This window comes from Orcinus orca, chromosome 16 (assembly GCF_937001465.1).
Source record: "Orcinus orca chromosome 16, mOrcOrc1.1, whole genome shotgun sequence".
Classification (NCBI taxonomy): domain Eukaryota; kingdom Metazoa; phylum Chordata; class Mammalia; order Artiodactyla; family Delphinidae; genus Orcinus; species Orcinus orca.
This window is the reverse complement of record NC_064574.1, coordinates 43298039-43324101: the sequence shown is the minus strand read 5'-3', so window position 1 is coordinate 43324101 and position 26063 is coordinate 43298039. Positions and strand designations below refer to the sequence as shown.

Below are 26063 nucleotides of genomic sequence, written 5' to 3'. Positions count from 1 at the left end.
AGTGGGGAACTTTAACACCTCACTTACACCAATGGACAGATCATCCAAAAATAAAAATAAATAAGGAAACACAAGGTTTAAATGACACAACAGACCAGATAGATTTAATTGATATTTATAGAATATTCCATCCAAAACCAGAAGATTACACTTTCTTCTCAAGTGCACATGGAACATTCTCCAGGATAGATCACATCTTGGGTCACAAACCAAGCCTCAGTAAATTTAAGAAGATTGAAATCATATCAAGCATCTTTTCTGACCACAACGCTATGAGATTAGAAATGAATTACAGGGGAAAAAAATGTAAAAAACACAAACCCATGGAGTCTAAACAATACGTTACTAAATAACCAGGAGATCGCTGAAGAAATCAAAGAGGAAATAAAAAACTACCTGAGACAAATGACAAGGAAAACACGATGATCCAAAACCTATGGGATGCAGCAAAAGCAGTTCTAAGAGGGAAGTATATAGCTATACAAGTCTACCTCAAGAAACAAGAAAAATCTCAAATAAACAATCTAACCTTACACCTAAAGGAACTAGAGAAAGAAGAACAAACAAAACCCAAAGTTAGCAGAAGGAAAGAAATCATAAAGATCAGAGCAGAGATAAATGAACTAGAAACAAAGAAAACAATAGCAAAGACCAATAAAACCAAAAGCTGGTTCATTGAGAAGATAAACAAAATTGATAAACAATTAGCCAGACTCATCAAGGAAAAGAGGGAGAGGACTCACATCAATAAGATTAGAAATGAAAAAGGAGAAGTTACAACAGACAACGCAGAAACAGAAAGCATCCTAAGACACTACTACAAGCAACTCTATGCCAATAAAATGGACAACCTGGAAGAAATGGACAAATTCTTAGGAAGGTATAACCTTCCAAAACTGAACCAGGAAGAGATAGAAAATATGAACAGACCAATCACAAGTAACGAAATTGAAACTGTGATTAAAAATCTTGCAACAGGTCTTCCCTGGTGGCACAGTGGTCGAGAGTCTGCTTGCCGATGTGGGAGACACGTGTTCATGCCCCGGTCCTGGAGGAGCCCACATGCCACAGAGCAGTTGGGCCCGTGAGCCATGGCTGCTGAGCCTGCACATCCGGAGCTTGTGCTCCGCAGTGGGAGAGGCCACAACAGTGAGAGGCCCGTGTACCGTAAAAAAAAAAAAAAATCTTACAACAAACAAAAGTCCAGGACTAGATGGCTTCACAGGTGAGTTCTATCAAACATTTAGAAAAGAGCTAACACCCATCCTTCTCAAACTCTTCCAAACGACTGTGGAGGAAGGAACACTCCCAAACTCATTCTATGAGGCCATCATAACCCTGATACCAAAACCAGACAAAGACACTACAAAAAAAGAAAATTACAGACCAATATCACTGATGAATATAGATGCAAAAATCCGCAACAAAATACTAGCAAACAGTATCCAACAACACATTAAAAGGATCATACACCATGATCAAGTGAAATTTATCCCAGGGATGCAAAGATTCTTTAATATACGAAAATCAATCCATGTGATACACCATATTAACAAATTGAAGAACAAAAACCATATGATCATCTCAATAGATTCAGAAAAAGCATTTGATATAATTCAACACCCATTTATGATAAAAACGCTCCAGAAAGTGGGCACAGAGGGAACCTACCTCAATATAATAAAGGCCATATATGACAAACCCACAGCAAACATCATTTTCAATGGTGAAAACCTGAAAGCATTTCCTCTAAGATCAGGAACAAGACAAGGATGTCCACTCTCACCACTATTATTCCACATAGTTTTGGAAGTCCTAGCCATGGCAATTAGAGAAGAAAAAGAAATAAAAGGAATCCAAATTGGAAAAGAAGAAGTAAGACTGTCACTGTTTGCAGTTGACATGATTCTATACATAGAGAATCCTAAAGATGCCACCAGAAAACTACTAGAGCTAATCAATGAATTCGGTAAAGTTGCAGGATACAAAATTAATGCACAGAAACCTCTTGCATTCCTATACACTAATGATGAAAAATCTGAAAGAGAAATTAAGGAAACAATCTCATTTACCATTGCAACAAAGAGAATAAAATACCTAGGAGAAAACCTACATAGGGAAACAAAAGACCTGTATGCAGAAAACTATAAGACACTGATGAAAGAAATTAAAGGTGATACCAACAGATGGAGAGATATATCATGTTCTTGGATTGGAAGAATCAATATTGTGAAAATGAGTATACTACCCAAAGCAATCTACAGATTTAATGCAATCCCTATCAAATTACCAATGGCATTTTTTACGGAACTAGAACAAAAATCTTAAAATTTGTATGGAGACACAAAAGACCCCGAATAGCCAAAGCAGTCTTGAGGGAAAACAACGGAGCAGGAGGAATCAGACTCCTTGACTTCAGACTATACTACAAAGCTACAGTAATGAAGACAATATGGTACTGGCACAAAAACAGAGATATAGATCAATGGAACAGAATAGAAAGCCCAGAGGTAAACTCATGCACCTATGGTCAACTAATCTATGACAAAGGAGGCAAGGATATACAATGGAGAAAAGAGAATAAGTGGTGCTGGGAAAACTGGACAGCTACATGTAAAAGAATGAAATTAGAACACTCCCTAACACCACACACAAAAATAAACTCAAAATGGATTAGAGATCTGAATGTAAGACCAGACACTGTAAAACTCTTAGAGGAAAACATAGGAAGAACGCTCTTTGACATAAATCACAGCAAGATCTTTTTTGATCCACCTCCTAGAGTAATGAAAATGAAAACAAAAATAAACAAATGGGACCTAATGAAACTTCAAAGCTTTTGCGTAGCAAAGGAAACCATAAACAAGACGAAAAGACAACCCTCCGAATGGGAGAAAATATTTGCAAACGAATCAATGGACAAAGGATTAATCTCCAAAATATATAAACAGCTCATGCAGCTCAATATTGAAAAAACAAACAACCCAATCCAAAAATGGGCAGAAGACCTAAACAGACATTTCTCCAAAGAAGACATGCAGATGGCGAAGAGGCACAACATTACTAATTATTAGAGAAATGCAAATCAAATCTACAATGAGGTATCACCTTACACCAGTTAGAATGGGCTTCATCAGAAAATCTACAAACAAAAAATGGTGGAGAGGGTGTGGAGAAAAGGGAACCCTCTTGCACCGTTGGTGGGAATGTAAATTGATACAGCCACTATGGAGAACAGTATGGACGTTCCTTAAAAAACTAAAAATAGGGCTTCCTTGGTGGCACAGTGGTTAAGAGTCCGCCTGCCGATGCAGGGGACACGGGTTTGTGCCCGGTCTGGGAAGATCCCACATGCCGCGGAGCAGCTGGGCCTGTGAGCCATGGCCGCTGGGCCTGTGCATCCGGAGCCTGTGCTCCGCAACAGGAGAGGCCACAACAGTGAGAGGCCCGCGTACTGCAAAAAAAAAAACAAAACTAAAAATAGAATTACTGTATGATCCAGCAATCCCACTACTGGGCATATACCCAGAGAAAACTATAATTCAAAAAGACACATGCACCCCAATGTTCACTGCAGCACTATTTACAATAGCCAGGTCATGGAAGCAACCTTAATGCCCATCGACAGACGAATGGATGAAGAAGATGTGGTACATATATACAATGGAATATTACTCAGCCATAAAAAGGAACGAAATTGGGTCATTTGTTGAGACGTGGATGGATCTAGAGACTATCATACAGAGTGAAGTGAGTCAGAAAGAGTAAAACAAATATTGTATATTAACACATATATGTGGAACCTAGAAAAATGGTACAGATGAACCGGTTTGCAGGGCAGAAATTGAGACACAGATGTAGAGAACAAACGTATGGACACCAAGGGGGGAATGCGTCAGGGGGTGGTGGTGTGATGAATTGGGCGATTGGGATTGACATGTATACACTGATGTGGATAAAATTGATGACTAATAAGAACCTGTTGTATAAAAAAAAAAGAATGGCTGCCTTCCCTTTTAAACTCTAAGAATTATGAGGACAAAAGTTATTTTCACTCTGAATTCTATGCCCAGCACCTACAGCAATGCCCTGGCATACAACAGGTGCTCAACTTCAGAGAGTGAAGGAATTTAGTAAGTAAATGGACGACTGTATGATGAGGAAGTGATGTTATATGACAGTTGTATAAAAAACATTACTTATGGTAAAATACATCTCTGACAAATATGAATCCAGGACCTATATTTTAATTGCAGAGATATTCTATTCTTCTTCTTCTTGTTTTCTTTATGCCTAATGCAACAACAGACTTTTAAAAACATTTTTATTTTCAAATAATTATAGATTCAGAGGAATTTGCAAAGAAATGTAAGGGGAATTCCCATGTACCATTCACCCCTCTTCCCCTCTCCAATGTTGAAATCTTGCATAATTACAGTATAATTCTAAAAGACTTTAAAAGAAGTTGTGTTTTAAAAAAGAACCTGAAGAAAACAAAAACACTATCTCCAAAAGATATCTGCACCCTACCGACCACATTCATTGCAGCGTTATTTACAAAGGCCAAGACATGGAAACAACCTGAATGTCCATCAACAGATGAATGGATAAAGATGTGAGATATATATAATTCAGTCATGAAAAAGAAGGAAATCCTGCCATTTGTGCAACATGGAATGGACCTTGATGGTGTTATACTAAGTGAAATAAATCAGACAGAGAAAGGCAAATACTGCATGATCTCACTTATATGTGGAATCTAAACAAAACAAACAAAACCACACAAAAAACAGGCTCATAGATACAGAGAACAGATTGGTGGTTACTAGAGGTTAAGGGGTGGGAGAGGGGAGGTGAAGTGGATGAAGATGGTCAAAAGGTATGTTTCCAGTTACAAGATTAATAAATCCTGGGGATGTAATGTACAGCATGGTGACTATAGTTAACAGTAGTGTGTCCTGTATCATATAATCAAAAGTTCCTAAGAGAGTAGATCTTACAAGAAAAATAATGTAACTATATATAGTGGTGGATATTAACTAAACTTATTGTGGTGATCATTTCACAATAGGTATATCAATCATTATGTTGTACGACTAAAATGAATACAATGTTATATGTCAATTATGTCTTGAGAAAAAAAAGTGTGGAACATGACAAAGCAGACCACGTCTCTCTCTGTGAGGCTGAGGTGCTCATCCTCTAAAGCTCTCCCGTGATCTGAATGTTCCCCTCTCCACTTAACTCAAGTGAATATAGAGGGTGATTGACAGGTGCACATGGACCTGGCCCCAGAAGCATACTTAGCTGCTCCCACCTCTGTGCTCCCTGGAGCCTCTGAGGGCCCCCTTGCCCTCCCCCAGGGCTTGAGAGCCAGGTTTCAGTGTTGGTTTTACCACTTTCCTGCAGTTACTGAGTCTGAGACCCTCACTCTCAGCCCTTGTTAGCAGTAGGACTTAGGGAATAAACCTGAACTTTTTTCACCTGTGTGAATAGTATTTGCTGAAATGGAAAATTGAATCTCTGAAGGGTGGTATATGATACGTTGAATCTCCCCCACCCACTCTCTCGAAATGTATATTCTTGCCACCAAAAAACAAAACACTCTGGCAAACATTTGACAAATCAGAAGTCTAGCATGTGTTTTTCGTTTCCAGTGCACCTCAGGCGCTCTCAGCAAGATGGACTGACCATCCATCCCATCTGCCACTCCTTAGCCTGATAGGAATTAAATGCTTTTCTTTCCTCCAGACAAAGCAAGTTTCCCTGCGGCAGGTGGGCGTGAAGCTCACAGATGGGTTGGAAGCATCTGATTTCTATATCTTGTTACCTTAGCACTTATCCCAAAGCATGGAAATTGTTTACTTGTCTCCCCCCCGGCAAACAAGCTAGAAAATGAGTTCAGAGATCATGACTCAAACAATTCTCTCAATGCTTGTGGATTCAGTGAAGAATGAATTAAATCAGTATTGAATGGTAATTCTTGACTTGTTTAGAGTAAAATTGGAAGTGATGAATTGCCCGTCTTCACCAGCCAGTTATCCTGGCTGAATTAAACCTTCCCCCTGTGTCGTTATGTCTTTGGTGCCATCTTGGCATTGCTTTGGGACCAGAAAAGGCATGATTTTGTTTTTCCTCCTACATCTCTCCACTCTGCCCATGGGTCAGTGAACAAGGAAGAAACATTCGTGTCACTGCAGTGTTGAGCACATGGGCCTTTCTGGGTAACCAAAATCTCTAGGAAATTATATAGTCATAGTCATATTGAGAATTGACTATGCCATACATCCAGGGTCCATCCAAGCTCGGTTGCTTCCCAGAAAAGACATTTTTAAATTTTCTGTTTTGCTTTGACTTAAATCATCTGACTTGGTTGTCCCTATAATGATCGAACTAATCAGACAATTATCTATGAATTTTCATATTGGTTATAGGCACAGTGGGCCAACCTTGGATTGTAAAAGGACATGGGGGCTTTTTCTCTGATTAGCTGACAGTTTTTAAATGATTTTTTAAATGTAGGCATTTTTCATTTAGTTTATTTTACTTGTGTCTACTGGATACTCTGGGATACTTCCAAATCTTTTTTTCCAGGCAGCTTGCTAGGGTCACAAAAGCTCAAAGGTAGGTAGGCTGAATAATTCAGCTCTGTCCAAATGTGTGATTAACCCAGAGGCTTCTCAGACAGATAACAAGATGCCAAACATTAGAATTAGAAATTCCTCAGGCTGAGGAAAATAAATTTGACAATTGATTTTGTAACAATTCTGAGTCATATCATTTGGGACTTTTTGTATTTCTTTTTTTTGGCTGTACCCCGTGGCATGTGGGATCTTAGTTCCCTGACCAGGGATTGAACCCACACCCCCCGCAGTGGAAGTGCAGAGTCTTAACTACTGGATTGCCAGGGAAGTCCCTCCTTTGGGACTTTTTTATTCCACAAATAATGTCGCCTACCTACCATGTTGAACTTCTATAAACAAATACTTGTCATGTGAACAAAGGTCCCTGGAGCTGCCAGGGGGTGAGCATCCAAGAAGCATGGTTGGTGTGTCTCTTAGATATCGTCCATCATTTCATTTGTCTGGTTTTGGTAGTCTATTGCTCCACTCCATTCTGTACCATTTCTTTCCAACTTATTAAGTACACATAGATTAATGGACCTCTTTCTAGGTCCCATGGGGTTAGGAGAAACGTGAAAAAAAATACACAGTTCTGCCTCCTGAAGTGCTTATTTATTTAATTTAGATCAGGTTGAACAAACACATCACCACTGGAAAGGAAGTTCTTTTATAAAGGCCAGTGCGTTGATTATAGAATGTGTTGTATCGTTACTCTCAATGTTAGCCTGATAAATATGGCATTCCACTGAGATAACAGTAGGACATTTACTGGTGGAAATGGCTCATATAAATGAACGATACTGATAAAGATTTGGACTTGAGCCAGTTCATGTGAAATGTGAGGCACAACAAGGAAATGGAAGTGAGACTTCTTTTATCTTGGTGAAGAGGACCAAGGTCTGCCATGGATAACGGATCTACTCTTTCTAGGTGTACTTGCAGCTTTGATTGTGCAATAGTCTCATGATGGGTTTCTGCTCTGTATATCCCCAACCAGGGGACAAATCCTTCTCAAAGTCACATATAGAACAGCCCCTTTACTTATTTTCTTTCTGGTATACTATGTCCTCACTTTCTTCAAGGTGAATAGTATTACTATCAAATCTAGAAAGGTAATTTGAAGGGCCTTTCAATATGTGTCCCGTCACAGTACTCTGAAATTTTTCCTGGTACTATTAAATATAACTGTATATTTTAGCCAAACATTATTGGAATTTTTTGTTTCCATAGCAATGTGTTCATGTTATGGAATGGAAGGAGAAAAATGCTTATTTACATATTTATTTTGTGTGTCACTTTGCCCCCAAGTGATTGATCATTTAAAGCAAGGTGTTAGGCATTCTTCCCTATAAAAGCTCTAAATTTGTTCTCTTTTCCTCTCCAGTGCTGACTTTCAGTATAGAGATGCATACAGTGATGTTAAAGACAAAATCAAAACAAATAAAGCTTGGATTTTTAAATTAATTAATTAATTAATTTTTGGCTGCATTGGGTCTTTGTTGCTACGTGTGGGCTTTCTCTAGTTGCGGCGAGCGGGGGCTACTCTTCGTTGTGGTGTGTGGGCTTCTCATTGCAGTGGCTTCTCTTGTTGCGGAGCACGGGCTCTAGGCGCGCGGGCTTCAGTAGTTGTGGCTCGTGGGCTCAGTAGTTGTGGTGCACGGGCTTAGTTGCTCCACAGCATGTGGGATCTTCCTGGACCAGGGCTCGAACCCGTGTCCCCTGCCTTGGCAGGTGGATTCTTAACCACTGTGCCACCAGGGGAGTCCGGATTTTGTTTTTTTAAAGTAAATTTATTGACATAAAATTCATATTTTATGAATTCAATGGTTCTTAATATATTCACAGAACTGTGCAAAATTCACTATTAATTTTAGAATGTTTTCATCACGCCTAAAAGAAATATACCCATGAGAAGTCACTCCCACATTCTCCCTTTCCCCAAGCCCCCAACTTTCTGTCCCTATAGATTTGTCTATTTAACACACTTCTTAAAAATGGATTCCTACCTGATCTTTTTTGACTGTCTTCTTTTCCTTAGTGTAGTAGTTTCATCTATGCTGTAGCATGTATTCATATCTTATTTCTTTTTATTGCTGAGTAGTATTCCGTTGTATGGATAGGTTACATTTTGTTTACCTTTTCATCAGTTATGAATATTTGGGTTGCTTCCACATATTGGCTATTTTGAATAACATTGCTATGGATATTTGTGTATAAGTGTTTTTATGGACATTTGTTTTCAGATCTCTTGAATTTATACCTAGGAATGGAATTGCTGAGTCATATGGTAACACCATGTGTGACATTTTGAGGAACTGCTAAACGGTTTTCCAAAGCTGCTAGACAAATTCAGATTCTCACTTGCAAAGAGTTTCAATTTTTTCACGTCTTTTTTCATGCCAACACTTGTTATTGTGAGTCCTTTTACTTTTCTTTGGCTGCGTTGGAAATTTTTTGCTGCATTGGAAATTCGTTGCTGTCTGTGGGCTTTTCTCTAGTTGTGGTGAGCAGGGGCTATTCTTTGTTGCAGTGTGCGGGATTCTCACTGCGGTGGCTTCTCTTGTGAAGCACGGGCTCTAGGAACGTGGGCTTCAGTAGTTGCATCATGCAGCCTCAGTAGTTGAGGCTTGCGGACCCTAGAGTACACACGCTTCAGTAGTTGCAGTGTGTGGGCTCAGTAGTTGTGGCGCACGGGCTCTAGGGAGCACAGGCTTCAGTAGTTGTGGCTCGTGGGCTCTAGAACGCAGGCTCACTATTTGTGGCACATGGGCTTAGTTGCTCTGTGGCATGTGGGATCTTCCTGGCCCAGGGATCGAACCCGGGTCCCCTGCATTGGCAGGCGGATTCCCAACTACTGTGCCACGAGGGAAGTCCCAGTGAGTCTTTTTGATTGTAACTATCCTAGTGGATGTGAAGTGGGATCTCATTGTGGTTTTGATTTGTATTCCCCTAATGATTAATAATGCTGAGTATGTTTCATGTACTTCTTGGACTATTGTATATCTTCTTTAAAGAAATTACTATTCAGAACCTTGCCCATTTTTAGATTGGGTTCTTTTCACTGACAAATTTGTTGTCTGATTCCCTTAACAGACATGTGATTTGCAAATATTTCAAAATATTTTTTATACTTCTGTGGGTTGTCTTTTCACTTTCTTAATGGTTTCCTTTGAAGCACAAATGTTTTTAATGTTAATAAGATTCAATTTATCTATTTTGCCCTTTGGCACTTGTGCTTTTGGTATCACCTCTAAAAAAACTATTTCCTAACTCAAGGTCACAAGGTTTATTCCTATGTTTTCTTCTAAGAATTATATAATTTTTAGCTCCACATTTAGGTCTAAGATCTATTTTGAGTTAATGGTAAAAGAAAGGAGTCCAACTTCATGCTTTTGCACGTGGAAATCCTGTAGTCCCAGCATCACTGTTGAAGAGACTATTCTTTCCCCAACTAAATTGTTTTGGCACCTTATCAAAAATCAATTAACCCTTTATTTCTGGACTCTCAGTTCTATTCCACTGATCTATATGTCTATCCTTAACTGGTACTACCCTGACTTAATTATTGCAATTTTGTAGTAAGTTTTTTTAAATGGGAAGTGTGAGTCTTCTATCTTTTGTTTTTCTTTTTCAAGTTTGTCTTGTCTATTCTGGATCCTTTGAATTTTCATATTAATTCTAACATCAGCGTGGCCATTTCTGCAAGAAAACCAGGTGGGATTTTGATAGGGAATCTGTGGATCCATTTGGGGAGTATTACCATCTTTACCACAATATGTCTTTTTATCCATGAATGAGATAACTTTTCATTTATTTACATCTTTTTAATTTCTTTTCAACAATGTTTTGAAAGTTTCAGGGTATACATCTTATATGTGTAGGGCAAGACTGAAGCCTGTGCTTGGAAAAAGCCCCTGGGATGGAAAGACTTTTTGCAGCAAAGAGCCTGATAGCTGAAAACTGTGTAGTGGGTCTGGTGACAGGCTGCTGTTGAGTAAAGCAAGGTCAAGGGCCAGGGTGTTAAGGATGTGTCTTCCTAGGTCAGCAGGGGGTAACCTAGGCTAGCAAGTCTAAGAGTGAGGATACTGAGAGTTCTCCTGACGTCCTCACTGTGGCCTGGCCACCTGAGTCTACTGACCTGGGCATGCCTTAGCGATGGATAAGAAATACACCAGGGAACCCTAAGTTCTTCAACATCAAGTATATCCTTAACCTCTTTAAGCAAACACTTGTCCCCACCGCGTCCATGTGTCTGAGTGTCTCATTTCTGCTGACCCACAAGCTAATGGGGGTCCTGGTCTCTCATAAGTGGCCACCTGCAAATTCCCTAGGGCCCCTGGGTGTGTGCTCTCTGCAGAGATGGATGACTACAGCACCAACTTTTTCAGAAGACAACACACCCAGGGATAAGGGAGACCCAGGAAAGTCATTTCCCCTAGAAAGAGTTCAAGGAGGTTGGAGACTGCCTGTGGTGATGAACTGATCTATAATTGTGACAGGCTAATACTGTTCCTGAGCGCTGCAACAGGCTTCAAGCACGAGTGAGCTCAGGAAACAATCTCTTCAAAAAAGACGAAGCACAGATACTGGTTTTATTTTGTCTGAACCAAATAGGAAACCCCATCCCAAACCCTTTCAATCACGCTGCGATGCCATCACCCCGCTCCATCGATGCCGTTCATCACCTCTGACTGTGACAAGAAGACCTCCAGGACGGCATTTATTTCATGGAAATGGATGTATCAGTTATTTGTGTGACCTCGGAGGGGAAACATTTGCAAGCTGAGAAGCATCCGCAGAAGCTATCCCTCTGGGTGGCTGTGTGTGGGAGTTGCTGGAATTAGATTTCTTTTTGACAATAGATGTTTGGGAGAAAATGCCAGTCTCCTCCCGCCTCGCCCTGCCCTCTCCTCACCAACCCCCTCTCCGCTCAAGTTCTGCCTGGGCCTATGATAGGTGTCGCTCTCTAGAATCAGCAAAGAAAGCACAGGACTGGGTGCGCATCTTTGGAACTTTATTGGTATCTGACCTTTGTTAGGTAGCCTCCCATGTCCTGACACCAGGCTACCCTGCTCTCATCATGTCTCTGCCTTGGACCACCTGGTATTGAAAACCCCCGGGAAGGCTCTGTTTGTACATCCCCCTGTGAGCAGATGACCTATCAGGCAAACTCCACTTCTGGTTTTCTCTTTACACTTCTATTTTCTATTTATTTTTAAAATGCAAAATCAGGCACACCCCACACCCAATATGAGGAATATAACGTTGTAAAACTTTGCAACTCCACAGTCCTCTGCAGAAAAGAGGCAGCATCTCTAAGGGGTTTTCCAAATCTAGAGTTTGAGGATTAGTACTTTCAAAAAGACAAGATACCCTTCTTGTTCTCAAAGAAGAGGTAGGGAAGCAAAATGAAAACAGATGAAATGATAGAAAATACAGATGACCCCTGAACAGCGTGGGTTTTTGTGGGTCCAATTAAAATGTGGATTTTTTAAATAGTAAATACTACAGTACTACATGATCTGAGAGTGGTTGAAACCAGGGATGTGGAACTGCGGATACAAGGGACTGCATATACAGAGGGCAGACTATAAATTATACATGGATTTTCCACTGGGTGGAGTGTGGGTGCCCCTAATTCCCATGTTGTTCAAGGGTCAACTGTACTTGATGAGATCCTAGGAACTGTAGACACTCAAATAAATTGTGGCTGTTATTACATAGGCACCATGAATATATTAGTGTGTATATATGTATGTATGTGTAATTTGTTCATGTAGACACTTGCACATATATACATACACAGAGAGAGAGAGGGATCTCTTAAGATTGAAACATCCTGTGAGGTAGGTAATATTATTCCTACTTTACAGACGAAGCACTTAAAGTTTTGTGAGTTCAAATTACTTGCCCAAGGACACCCAAGACTGCGATTCCAAATCAGATGGCCTGGGCGCAATGCACACGTTTTCACCTGCTCAGTATCTGTCTCCTTTCTTCTGGTGATGACACTGCAATTGTCCTTTTTTTGGAAACAGCCTTCCCCCATGTTGTGCAGACTGCCGGTGACTGTCGGTCAAGGGGCCACGCCCTCCTCTGCCCAACTGGCAAGTAGGTGATCAAAGTCGTTAAGTAGACTCTGTCTCCTATGAATCTGAATCCTGAAAGGAATGGCACAGTGATGGTTGGGGCCGATTCATCCCAGTGGTTGCTGCCGGGAGAAACTATTCCATTTGTTCCTGCATTGCAAACTCTCCAGGCCACTCTGGGCCAGTCCTTCCTGAGGGCTACTCCTTCAGGCTGCCCCTCCGAGCTGAGAAGTTCCCTTCTGCAGAGGTAGGAGGATGCAGGAGTGCACCGTCAGATCCCTTCCCCTGGGCCACAGCAGCGCTGGCCCTGATGGCTCACAGCTGAGGCCCTCCCAGCACTTGCCCTCGGCCACAAAGAGCCCCCTCACCTGGTTGAGGACCTTGTCCAGGGGGCAGCCTGCAGGAGTACAAAGACCCAGCCCCCTTGCCTCAATCTGGACAACCCTCAAGGCCATCTCAGGTCCAGAGCTCCCCGTCGGATCAACTGAGGCTTCTGCTGCAATTACGGTTCAACTTCTTCTCCCTGCTGCCGTCACTCCCTCACAGGTGTGACCACTGTGACCACTCTCAATCCACCTGCAGATCCCTATCGCAGAGCCCAGGGAACACGACCTAAGACCGTAGCTCTGATAAACTTCTATGACTTGCTGCCGAAGACTCCTAATTGATTCAGCCAGCTCTGTGTACCTCTGTGTGAGTTCCCTAGGTCTGCCATTACAAAGTACCACAGACTGGGTGACTTAAACAACAGACATTTATTTTCTCACAGTGTCGACAGTGTTGGTTTTTTCTGATGCCTTGCTCTTTGGCTTGTAGACGCCCGTCTCTGCCCAGTGTCATCATGTGGTCTTCCCTCTGGGTTTGTCTGTGTCCCGATTTCCTTTTCTTATAAGGACACCCGTCATGTAGGATCAGGGCTCACCCGTGTGACCTCATTTAACTTAATTACCTCTTTCAAGGCCCTCTCTCCAAATACAGTTACATTCTGAGGTACTGGGCATTAGGGCTTCAACAAATGAATTTGGGGTGGACACAAGTCAGCCTATAAAAACCTCTAAAGCCTGAATTCCTTCCCCATCAACAGTCTACCGCTTCGCATTGTATGGTTCGGAATCTAGGCTGTGAGCAGATGAGTCTGAGTGCTTGACTCTTCTCATTGCAGACTGGATACAACTGCAAAGTGTAACTCTGAAATGTAGTGAATGATATCAATGACAGTACAGGATATATAAAACAGAAAGTGGAATTAAGATGTATCCATTTTAAGTGAAGAAGAACGGCTATCTTCCTTTGAGATGTAGACAAGCTATCAAATCAGTGGGGGAAGATGGATGGGTCGGGGGTCAGGATAACCAGAGTCATGTTAAAATAAATCAAGTTGGAGTCTCTTCGTAATTATTATTAGTATGAAAAAGAAAACCATAGATGAGTTTATTTTATGATTTTGGTATGGAAAGTGCCGTCCTAAGAATGTCCCAAAACTCAAGAGCATTTTTAAAAACGGATCAGTTTGACAATGTTAAAAAAGAATCGCCATTGAAATGATGTGCAGCTAATTATGATGTGCAGCTAATTAAGATTGGAAACAAAGGGAGAAGCCGTGAAACCACACTGACGAACATGCTGAACATCAGCTCTTCTCTCTTAGGCTCATGATCCAGCATCTACAGCCCCCAGGTCCTTGACAGCACAGAGGAAACTGTGTTCTTGCTTCCTGGAGGGTGTCCGCAGTGTCGCCAGCACATGTCAGCAGACTGATTGCCCACCCGTTGCATCGGTAACACATTCTGTCATCAGCAGGTCCAAGCAGTCCTGGCTTGGTCTGTGGAAGCTGATTATACCTTACCACTTGCTGCGAAAGTCAAGGCCTTTGGATTGATGCATCTCTATTTGTGGCTGCTGCGCCAGCCCCAGCCAAGTGTGTAGCAAAGGAAGAGTCAGATTGGAAGGAGGATATGGAATTTGATCCCTCTGACTAATCACCAGAAAGCAACCAACTCAGCTAAGCTTTACTTGTGAAACAAGGAAATAAAGGCTTACTTCTGGTTAAAAAAAAGTCATGAAAATAAAAACAATAAAATCAAAACTATGAAACAATATTTATCATGTATACTACTGAAAATGTAATTTCCCCAACTTATGAAGAATGTCTATGGAGTAACAAGGAAATGATCCAATAAATAAGTGGGCGAACAATGGAAACAGTTGAGTTAAGGGAAGTACGAATGATGGCTGGACATTCGAAAAAGTACTCAGCTTCACTAAAAATAAGAGAAAGTGCTATTAAGTCCAATTAAGACCATTTGGAGTACTGTATTTTAGATATCATCCTGGTAAAGATCAAAAAATAAAAAAAATGTGAGCAGACTTGGAATTGTTGAGGATGTGGGGGAACAGGCCCTATCGCAAAATGTCGGTACGGGTGTGCATTGTTCCTTTGCCAATGGAGGGCAATTGGTAATATCCATGAAAATAAAAATGCACACACCATGCGACCTAGAAATTCTACAGATCCTCCAGCATAGTGTGAAATAGAATGTTCACAAAGATACATACTTCGGCAGCAAATGTATGAGTGAGAAGAGTGGCAACAATTCTGGGACAGAAACTGATTGTTGTAACTCGATATCCATTCTCCTCTCCTTCTTTCTTAATAGAACCCCAAATTTTCCACCGACTCCCTGGGTTGTGATGACATTTCCCATCCTCCCTTCCAGCTAGATGTAGCTTTGTGACAGGTTTTGGAAACTGAGATATAAGTGAAAGGACTTTGTGAGCTGGGAAGTGTCCTTCTTGACAGGGAGCATGTTGGTCTTCAGGCTGGAATGCAGTCGTGAAGGCTGGAGCTCAAGCAGCCACCTTCAAACACAAGTAGAAAACCATGAGCTAGGAAGAGAGGAACAACAAGATAGAAGGACCTTCAGTCTCTGAGATTGTGGTTACCAACGCCAGCCCTGAGCCACCTAACTCTGCTCATCTTTTTTCATGCTACACACTTCTATCTTGTTTAAGCCACTAAGTCATTATTTTAGATATTTAAAAAAAGACTTTGGTAAAATAAATTATGGAACATACACAACATTGAACATTAAATGACTCTTTTAAAGAATGAGGCAAATCCACTGAGGTACACACAGAAGTATATGCAGGTATGCTGAGGTGAAATGTTTTACAAGATACACATTTTATGTGAAAAAAGCAAAGTGCAAAAAGTGTTATGAATTGTTACCATTTCTGCAAAGAATAAAAATCGCGAGACTGTATGTTGTCAATGTGTAGATTAGCTCTTTCTGGAAGGGCACAAGACACTGGTAACAGTAGTTGCCTTTGAGCAAGGAAACCGGGGAACCAGGGAGCAAGAGACTTGTAGCTCTATGCCCCTTGTGTACATTTTGAATTTATCCTTTGTGTATGTATTATCTATTTACAATAAGTAATATAATTTAGAAAAAATGAGAAGATGCAGCTGAGGATGTCTGTTTGTTCCTGTTTGGGGATGGGGCAGAGAGTTGGAAATCGCTGGGGCAGAGGGAGGGGAGGGACATACGTAATGTGTAGGAGGTAACACATGCATCACAGGCTAATTGCTGACAGCACAGCATTAGAACCAGCAGATGGGGTGGACGGATGCAAATGAATAAGGTATTAGCAGTGAGATCCAGAGAGAAGCAACAGGCCAGGGAGGAATTTGTGTGACAGATCTGAGAGGACCATGTTCTGACTACGTGTGATTTCTGCCCAGGTCAGAAAAATCATCCTCGGTTACTCCTAGAAAATAGCAACGTACGGTCTGTGCATATTGAAGGCAGAGCAGGAAAGTGATTGAATTCTCTAGCAATCTCCTGAGTGTAACTGTTTGCTGCAATGAAGCTTTTTTTTTTTTCCTTCCTTTGTCTTAGAGTGTTTTTGATAGATATATTCTTGAAAGTAGAAGCTGGACTGATGTTTCATTTTCTGGGTACAGAAAACACATATAAACAAGGCAATTAGAGCCAGGTTGTAAAGTGTTTTAAAGATGCCAAAGGAAGTGAGGAGCCCTAACATTGAGGCATCACCTGCAGGGCAGCGGCAAGTAAGATACAGGACTCTTGCCCTTAGAAGTGTGCTAAGGGAATTGCCATGGATGCCGCTTGAGGTATAAACAAACTAATCAAAACTGGACTGATTGAGTACAGGTAATTCCAGTCAGGATTATTAATATGAACTGCCTGATTAGCATGCAGCCAAGTAGCTCCTATATATATATATAGTTAGATGTTTTAGATTGATTTTAAGTCTTCTCTGAAGACAGCAATAAAGTCTGTGAACATGTTTGCTCAACTTCAAAACTCTGTGCCGCATACCTAGTAAAGTGACTTAAAAAAAATTGGTGATGCCAAGTGCTGATGGGAAAATGGAGCAATTAAAAGTCTCCTATATTGCTGGTGGGAATGCAAAATGGTACCAGCTCTCTGGAAAACTGTTCGGCTTAAAAAAGTAATAAGGGGCTTCTCTGGTGGCGTAGTGGCTGAGAGCCCGCCTGACGATGCAGGGGACACGGGTTCGTGCCCCGGTCCGGGAGGATCCCACGTGCCGCAGAGCGGCTGGGCCCGTGAGCCATGGCCTCTGAGCCTGCGCAACGGGAGAGGCCACAACAGTGAGAGGCCCGCGTAAAATAAAAAAAAAAAAAGTAATAAAGTTCAACATGTACTTAGCATAGACCAAGACATACACTTCCTGGGTGTTTACCCGAAAGAAATGAAAACTTAGATTCACACAAAACCCTGTATGTGAACGTTTATTCATAATTGACAAAAAACTGGAAACAACCCAAGTGTCCTTTAACTGATGAATGGCTATACGGAACGTGATATAATTAAGTACTACTCAGGAATAAAAAGGGAGCAACTACTGATACACTCAACTATATGGATGAATCTCAAATGTATTATGCTCAGTGAAAGAAGTCAGACTCAGGCTGTAGGATCCATTTATAAGACATTCTAGAAAAGATAAACTATAGGGGCAGAATACAGATTAGTGGTTGCCAGGGGTTGGAGAAGGAGGGAGGAATTTGCTACAAAGGTGCTGAGGGGAAGGTTTTTTTTTTGTGGGGGCAGAGAGTGATGGTACAGTTCTATGTCTTGATTTTATTGGTAGCCACACAACAATATGCATTTTCAAGACTCATAGAACTGCCTGCAAAAAGGGGAAAATACTACTGTATGAGAATGATACCTCACTAAACCTGACTTTCAAATAAAAAGCCTGTAGCTTGACGGGGGTTTCTGGGATGCCGCCAAGTGTTCCGAATCTCGTCTGCATGGGGGTTACATGGGTGTACATGCATGAAACAATCCATTGAGCTATACACTTAAGATTTGTATACTTTACGTACCCCACTGAATGTATTTTATATCTTATTTTAAAAAATGAATGAAGAAGAAAAAAGTGTCATAGTTGTTAAAAAACAAAATTAACCAAGTAAATTATAAAGATCTTATAGGCTTTATTCAACAATTCATGAACGGGCAGCATCCCTTCTAGCGGAAAGGAAGGAGCTCCAGAGAGCCGTACAAAATGGAAGGCTTTATAGGCAAAAGGGGTCATGACGAGGAAGTTATACTAGCAAAGAGCTGATTGTTTGTGGCAAGGTCACCTTATTTTAGGGGACCTCAGGGGTCTATCAAGCAGATTACCTCACCAGTGCTGACCAGTAATTCCAGATGGATTGGTTTAAGATTCCATTCCTGGGGGAGGCTGAAACTGTGATTAAGTTAGGTTTTATTTTTTTTAAAATATTTATCTATTTATTTTGGCTGCAAAGGGTCTTAGTTATGGCACGCTGGATCTTCGTTGCAGCACGCGGGATCTTTAGTTGGGGCATGCGGGCTTCTTAGTTGCGGCATGCGGGCTTCTTAGTTGTGGCATGTGGGATCTAGTTCCCTGACTAGGGATCGAACCTGAGCCCCCTGCATTGGGAGCATGGAGTCTTACCCACTGGACCACCAGGGAAGTCCCTTAAGTTAGGTTTTAAATCTCGGTTTGGTGACACGGAACTTAGCACAAGTGACTCCATTTTGGGTCCGTTGTCTCTCTCTCTTTTTTTAACATGGTTAGGAGAGAAAGAGAGAGGGAGGGGGGGATTAAATGACTCTGTACAACCCTGTTGGCATGGATATAAGACCCCAAATATGATGTCTGATAATAGCGAGCAGGAAGGTCGTGGACACCAGGACAAACGTCACCAATGTCACTGTCTTGCTTAAGGCTGACCCTTTGTATCAACGTGTGTTTGTGGCTTTTCTCTCTATTGAATTCTGCTTCTGACAGCTGCTTTTCCATTTCTAGCACTTTCTCCAACACATCCTCTGCTGGGGAGGAGGGGTAAAAAAAGAGAAAGCCCAGCTCTGAGGACACACACATTTGGGTTCAGACTCCAGTTTCCATATTTAGAAGCTATATGAACTTCAGCAAATCCTCCATGTTTTTTAACCAGGCAGGTTTATTTCTCGATGAGCCACACATGTATACAGAAGTCATGGTGTCTCAGGGATATTCATGAACATTACAACTCTTTCAGTAACGACTTTGAAACACCTTATTTTGAACTAACACCCCTTTTAGGGTTTGAATGATTTCCACAGCAGTAACAGAGCTATAAGAACTCCATGGCCCCCTTATGAAGTCATCTGCACAGGGCCCATTGATTTGGATGGTTTCAGTTCTGATAATCCTTCCCTGGAGGGCAGTGGGGCAGAGTCCCAGTTACTTATTTTGTACAGAAAAAAAACTGCTGCAGCTCCTAAACAGCCTAACTTTATTCCTACAAATATGCAAAAGTTCAACTCTGCCCAGCACCGCTGGCTGTTGACCAGAGTCACAGGTAAGCGTGGTGGCTTCCTCTTAACCTGGATGCCAAGAATACATCCCTGACCTCTGAGATCAGAGAGAAAGGAAACTTAAACACAGTCTCGGATATATGAGAATACAGGGTTGTTTGTTTGTTTGTTTTGTTTGTATTTTATATTCTGGATAGGCAGATAGTTTATTTTCAAGTAATTAGTCACTCGGAGCTTTTCGGATGCAATGTCGCTGGACGCTTATTGTCGTGAAACTTCAACCTGCTTCTATCAAGCCCTGGACTTATCCAGGGCTTATGTGATCTTGGCCTCAAATTGTCTGTCATGAACCTTGGGGCTGCTTTGCTGTGACTGGTCACTCTGCCATCCTTCTGTTGGCTTTGAAACGCTTCCCTCTTTTGGTCCAGTGATGCAATGAAGTAAGTTACTTGGATCTGTGCGTTCAGCAGTTCTACCCAAGGTTTCAACCATCATAGGTGGGTTCACAGGGTGAAGGTTTAATCAGGTGAATCCAATGGACAAACTGTTTTGTTTCTAGGCTAGATTTGCGTGGTAGCATATTTGTCTCCTTATGTGAAGAGAGTGCATATTACCATCCCATCATCTTCTATACTATATTGAATTACCAATATAACTGTCATCAGCACTTCTGGAAAGTGCTGATGGCCTATTTTGTACTTGTTTGTGTTAATCAATGTTAATTACAAAGCAAGCACAGGGGTTAATGAATTATAATGGGCTTAATTAAGCTTGACAGTAACAGACGGCATAACCTTTATGTTATGACCTGGTTAGAGAAACAGAAAAGGACAAAAATGGGCCAAAGAATCATCACATAGAAATTCATATTTATATACTGGCCATCTACAGAAACAGAACAGTGTAATGAGTTTATTGCTTTTGCTAAGTGTCAATGTTAACATATGACAATCTGGCACTACTGGAATTACAGACAACTATAAGATCTGCTCTTTACCCTTCAAGGATTTATAATTGGATTGGAAGAGCGACACAGAAAACCAAGGTTGAAAGTTCTCCAGTGAGTAACAAGTGAGTGGTGCTGACCGTGTTACAAAGCATTCGGAAGAGGGAGCAATTGCCCTGAGATGGTGCAGTGGGGGAAGACTGGGGACGGTAAAATTCAAAGGGAGAATTGGACCCAGGAGAGGAGGAGAGGAGATGGCATTTCTGCTCGCGCACAGTACGGCGGTGGGAATGCTGACAGTGTGTTCAGAGAGCATCCATTCTTCCATGAATCTGCTTCATTGACTTAAGTTCCCTGAGGGAGTGGGCAATGGGGAACGTGGTGTCCGCAGTCATGTTGCCTGTCTGAGCCTTGATCTCCTCATGTGTAATGTAAGAAATGAACCTAAAGACTTTCAGCTTCAAACAACAACTCCAAAGGCCCTTGATTAGGGCCCCAGCTCAGAGGTATTTTTTATGTCACTCATATTTCTACATGATTAACAAGGCTCCTGAATGGTCCTATCCAACCAAAACCTTTCTCATTAGATAAGATAGGGTGTATTTGGATGCAAGCGATTACACACAAATACCCTAAACCAAATGGCTTAACCAACAACCATTGGTTTAGTGCTAATGAATCTTTTTTTTTTTTTTTGCGGTGCGTGGGCCTCTCACTGTTGTGGCCTCTCCCGTTGCGGAGCACAGGCTCCGGACACGCAGGCTCAGCGGCCATGGCTCACGGGCCCAGCCGCTCCGCGGCATGTGGGATCTTCCCGGACCGGGGCACGAACCGGTGTCCCCTGCATCAGCAGGCGGGCTCTCAACCACTGCGCCACCAGGGAAGCCCAGTGCTAATGAATCTTGTCAGCAAGGAAAAAGACCCTTTTCCTCTACCCTCTTAAGCTGATAACCTGGGGTGTGCAAATTAAACTGACAAAATAAAAATTAACAAAAGAAAGGGTTTATATTGTACGCACACGGAGGGCATCACAGAAAAGGAATGAAAACTCCCGAAAGCAGTTAGGGCTGGGAGCTTATTATTTTAACAAAGTGCGATACATCGTGGAGAGGTCACTACACAAAAGAAAAGGGTTCTGGTCTTCTAGTGGTTATAAATTGTGGGAAGATAAATATATGGGGGAAAGGAATGGAAGATAAAGATTTGTTTAGTGAGGGTTTGCTGACTTTCTGTCTCTAGTAATAAGGGTTATTCTTCTCTTGGTATGGGTGAGAGGAGAGCACATTCACAAAGGGAAATTTATGGCGAAGGGCAAAGAGCTCTTTCTGTGTTGGTTTCTTTTTAATTGCCTTCAGAGTACAATAATTCTCATGCCACAGTGGCATATTTTGGGGTGGCATATTCTGATCCCCTTCTGCCTACAGGTCAGCTTGGTGGTTCTTCTGGTCTGGACAGGCTCTGTCGTTCTGGGCTGCTCTCATAAGGCTGTGATCAGCTCTTGAATTGGCAGGGGCTGGCTGGTGCAAGGTGGCCCCACTCCCATGTCTGGTGGTTGGTTGGCTATTGGCTGTGGCACTGGGTTTGACTGGTCATGCCATCATTCAGCAGGCTAGCCTGAGCTTGCTTCCATATGACAGCAGCAAGATCCCTGGAGTGAGAGTGAAAGCACGTAAGGCCTTTTGAAGCCTAGGTTGGAAGTAACAAAGTTAATTCTGCTGCATTCGATGGGACAAAGCAAGTAACAAGGCTGGCCATATTAAACAGGCGGAGAAACAGCCTCCATCCCTGATGGAAGGTCACTGCAAAGTGCCAAGTACAAGAACAGGTGGGGAGAATGTATCACTATCTTTAAACCTCCAACACTGCTTTAGGTAAAGAGGCTTCCTCACTATTCCTGTGGCAGGACCCTTGCTTTCCCATCTCGGAATACTTGTTCAAGGCATTTCTTTGCCTCAAAAGTCAGCTCCTCATCCATCTTGAGGTTCAAATGCCATCCCTCCTGCAAGGCTTGTCTCCACAACTAATTCATCTGTGAAACTTTTCCCCATCCCTCCAACTAAATGTGGTTTCTCATTCTGAAGAAGTTGAAATGCTTCCACAGACTCGATAAAGTCCATCTACTCTGAACTCTTTGTGACCATAGGTCTAGTTAAAAGCAATTGAAAACAATCCTTCTTCTGTCTTCTGGTATATAAAGTGACTGTGATTTAGGGTGATAGCTTCTATTAAATTGAATCTGCTGTGATTTCTTCATTCACTTCTGCTGTAAAAGAAAGCTGCCACTCATAGTTACCTGCCTATAGCTTTGTGGCAAATTACTATGTATGACTTTCACGATTATCTTTATTGTTACTTTGGAGTTCAGGTTTCTCTCTCGGGCTCCAAAGTACACTTTTTCAAGTTACCTTTGTTTTTAATATTTAGTATTTTAGGAGATCCTAAATTTACTTTAAAATTTTATGACTTAGAACGTGAAAATTGTTTTGTGCTTGGATCGGCTGTCTATGATTTCTGTCTCTGATGTGATTATGCATTTGTTTGAAAACCAGAATACTTAGTTGATTGGCTCACTGCATACCTCTGAAATTCAACTTAAGTCCTATGACATAAGGTACTCCCACATGAAGATAATAAGTGCACTGTGTGATATAATGCTTGAGGTCAGTAATTGCACGTAGGAAAACAGATGGGTTTTTGAGATGTCAGTATATTCTTTGTTCCAATTTAAGTGTGCCAGTCTGCTGTTTATCAAGGTTTTTAAAAAGTCGTACTTGTGAGAGTGTAAATCAACTTTATTCCTTAGCGGCTGGAGGAAAAATATATAACTGTACAGATAGCTGATAGGAATACGGTATTTTTTTCCCTGATAATGGTATTTCAAGATGATTCAAATATTTTGAGGTGGAGTGAACATTCTATTTCAGTGCTTTCTCACTTTGAAATGAAGGAGTTAAGTCTCAGGGAGTTTAAATCACTCACAACTGTTTGGGAGTAATGAGATTGCTAAACATCAGGAAAAAAAATTCAACAATAAATGAGCCCCAGATAAGACTCAAATAAGCTACATCAAAACAAGCAAATTTAAACCAACACACACACACACATACACACACACACACACACACACACACAGGCCTTAATGGTGATGGGATTAATACTCCATTCTCATTTAATACTATTTGGGTTTTAACCTAGATCTCAGAATCTTTTCTTCCTTCCATCACCATTCAATCTTTTCTTGGAAAATAGAAATGCCCTTCATTCACCCAAATGAATGTCCAAATTGTAGGTTCTTAAATGCTCTTGTGCCCTGGACCCTTTTGGTTGTCAGGTGAAAGCAACATTTTCAGAATAACATTATTAAATGCATAAAATAAGATACATGGGTTGGGAAGGAAAATCAATTATAATGAAATACAGTGAGCAAGATATAAGAAAAATAAATTTGTGATAGAGTAACACATGGTTATATTAAATTACAAGATTTAGTGTCAGTCTAATGTCTACCATGATTTCAAAGTAACAATGATTTTTAACAATTTTAGAAAGCTGCAACAATGATAATTTAACAGGAAAATATCTTTAATTTCTAGAGGTGTCAAAATCTCTGGTATTACTAAAGTTAATATATTTTATGTTACAGATGTAATTTTTTTTTTCCCTCTCATCCAAGTTCATGGACCTTCTGTCAGATTTGTAACTTTAGTGGCTCCCATAATACCTGCTCCTTCCTGGTGGGTGCCGCCTGCCACACCCATGTGGGGCCTGCTGCCTTTGACCAATGGGAAATCAGCAAACTGAGCTTCAACAGAGCCACTGGGTGTGCCCTCCTGGAAGGCTTCTTTACCCAACTAAGAAACCCGGTCTAACCTTTTTGAGGATGAGAAAGAGGACGAAGCACAGGCTTCCCAGTAATCCCAATTGAGTCCAACCTCCAGCCCCTAGCCCCGTTAGCCCAGGTTAACTGAACCTCACAGAACCTCACAGAACCGTGAGAAATAATAAGTGGTCTTTCTTTTAAGCCGCTAAATTTGGGGCTGTTAGGCCAGGATACACAACTGATGTGGACCCCTGAATTTTTCCACTGACCCCTTGGATCCCAGATGGAGACACGTGAGTGTTTTCCACTATCAGTATTTCAAAGCTTCCACACTCTTTTGAGATCACTAACCCCTCGCTCCCCTACGTGTGGGTCGCAGCCGGCTGCAACCACAATCCCGGGAGTTTGTTGGAAATGCAGCATCTCAGGTTTCACCCCAGAACTGCCCAATCAGAATCTGCAAGTTCACAAGATTCCCCAGGTGATTTGTATAAGCGTTAACGTTTGCAAAGTACTTGGAAGCATGCACATTAACGTTTGAGAAGACTAGCCAACTCTCTACCTTGTAATTAATCTGCCCTTTCAGAGACTTCTTTCACTCTCGGTTAAAAATATTCTCTGGCCAAGTCCCTGTTCCGTCCTGCCCGGCATGAGTTGCAGACTTACTGCCTCATATTCAAAAGCTCCAGGAGTGGTAGGTGGGACTAAAGTGTCTGCAGGACTGCGATGGTCTGTTTTGTCAAATGGCAAAGTCACGAAGGGACAGAGGGCTCATAGGCAAGTATAGGATGTTGGAAAAATGAATGAATGAATGAATGCTGAAACATTCCAAACTACCAACCAATAAAGCCCCAGACACAGAAAATCGCTTTAATGAGTAAAACTAGAACTCTTCCTACAAAGTGTGTGTAATTTGCTGTCTTTAAGAATTGGGCTGGCTTTGCCGGCTCTGGGGCCCTCTCACGTTCTGTGTGCTGAGGCCGCCGACCCGGATAGGGTGGTCGTGAACAGGGGTGACGGTGGCTCACCGAGATGTCGGGCCACGCCCTCCGGGAAGGGCGCCCGCGGAGTTTGTCCCGGCGCAGCTCCCATATAAGGCGGGGCCCGCCCCTGCCCAGGCAGCCGGGGCGTCGCGCAAGCTCCTTAACGGCGTCTTTAACCCTCCCGCCGCTACCGCGCATGCCCGGGCCGCTCCGGAATCCGGCGCTCCTGATTTCCCCGTAGCCCGGTGGTCAAATCCGCACCCAGCTCCGCGCCCCCCAAGGGGGAGAAGCCAGGGTTCTCCCGGCTCTAGAAACACGTGGTTGCTGATTTCCGGCCAGCCTCGGGGTTCTAGGGAAGCTGATGCAACGATTCCTTGTCTGAGTGGGTTACATGTTTGCAGACATCATTTCACTTAAAGCATGAACCAACTCCAAGCAGTTGTTCCTGTTTTGTAGATAAAGAAAAAGCCTCAGAGATGCCCAGTAATGCAGACTGGACGCCTCCCAAAGCTAGTGTTGGAGCTGAGGCTCAAACCCAGGAGCCCAGCCTCTACTTCTTGCGGCCTCCATTATAGCTTGGCTTGCTGGGGGAGTAGCCCCTCCGACCCAATCGGGCCGCCTTCCTTAGAACTAGGGACGCTGCCAGCAGCTCCTGGTTGCCCTTGGGGGCGTGAAATACCGGCGCGGAGAGGGTGAGGGCAGAGCATCCCTTTGTGGCCCCGTTAGGAACATGGGGGCGCAGTGGATCTTGAGTATGGGCACTGCCTTCAGTGGGCCTTCC

At 42.1% G+C, this 26063-nt stretch overlaps 1 pseudogene; it reads right to left on the bottom strand.

The window, feature by feature from the left end:
• LOC101285598 (60S ribosomal protein L23a-like) overlaps positions 1–25480 on the bottom strand; it is a 137764-nt pseudogene extending 112284 nt beyond the window's left edge.
• Positions 25481–26063: the final 583 nt, after the last annotated feature.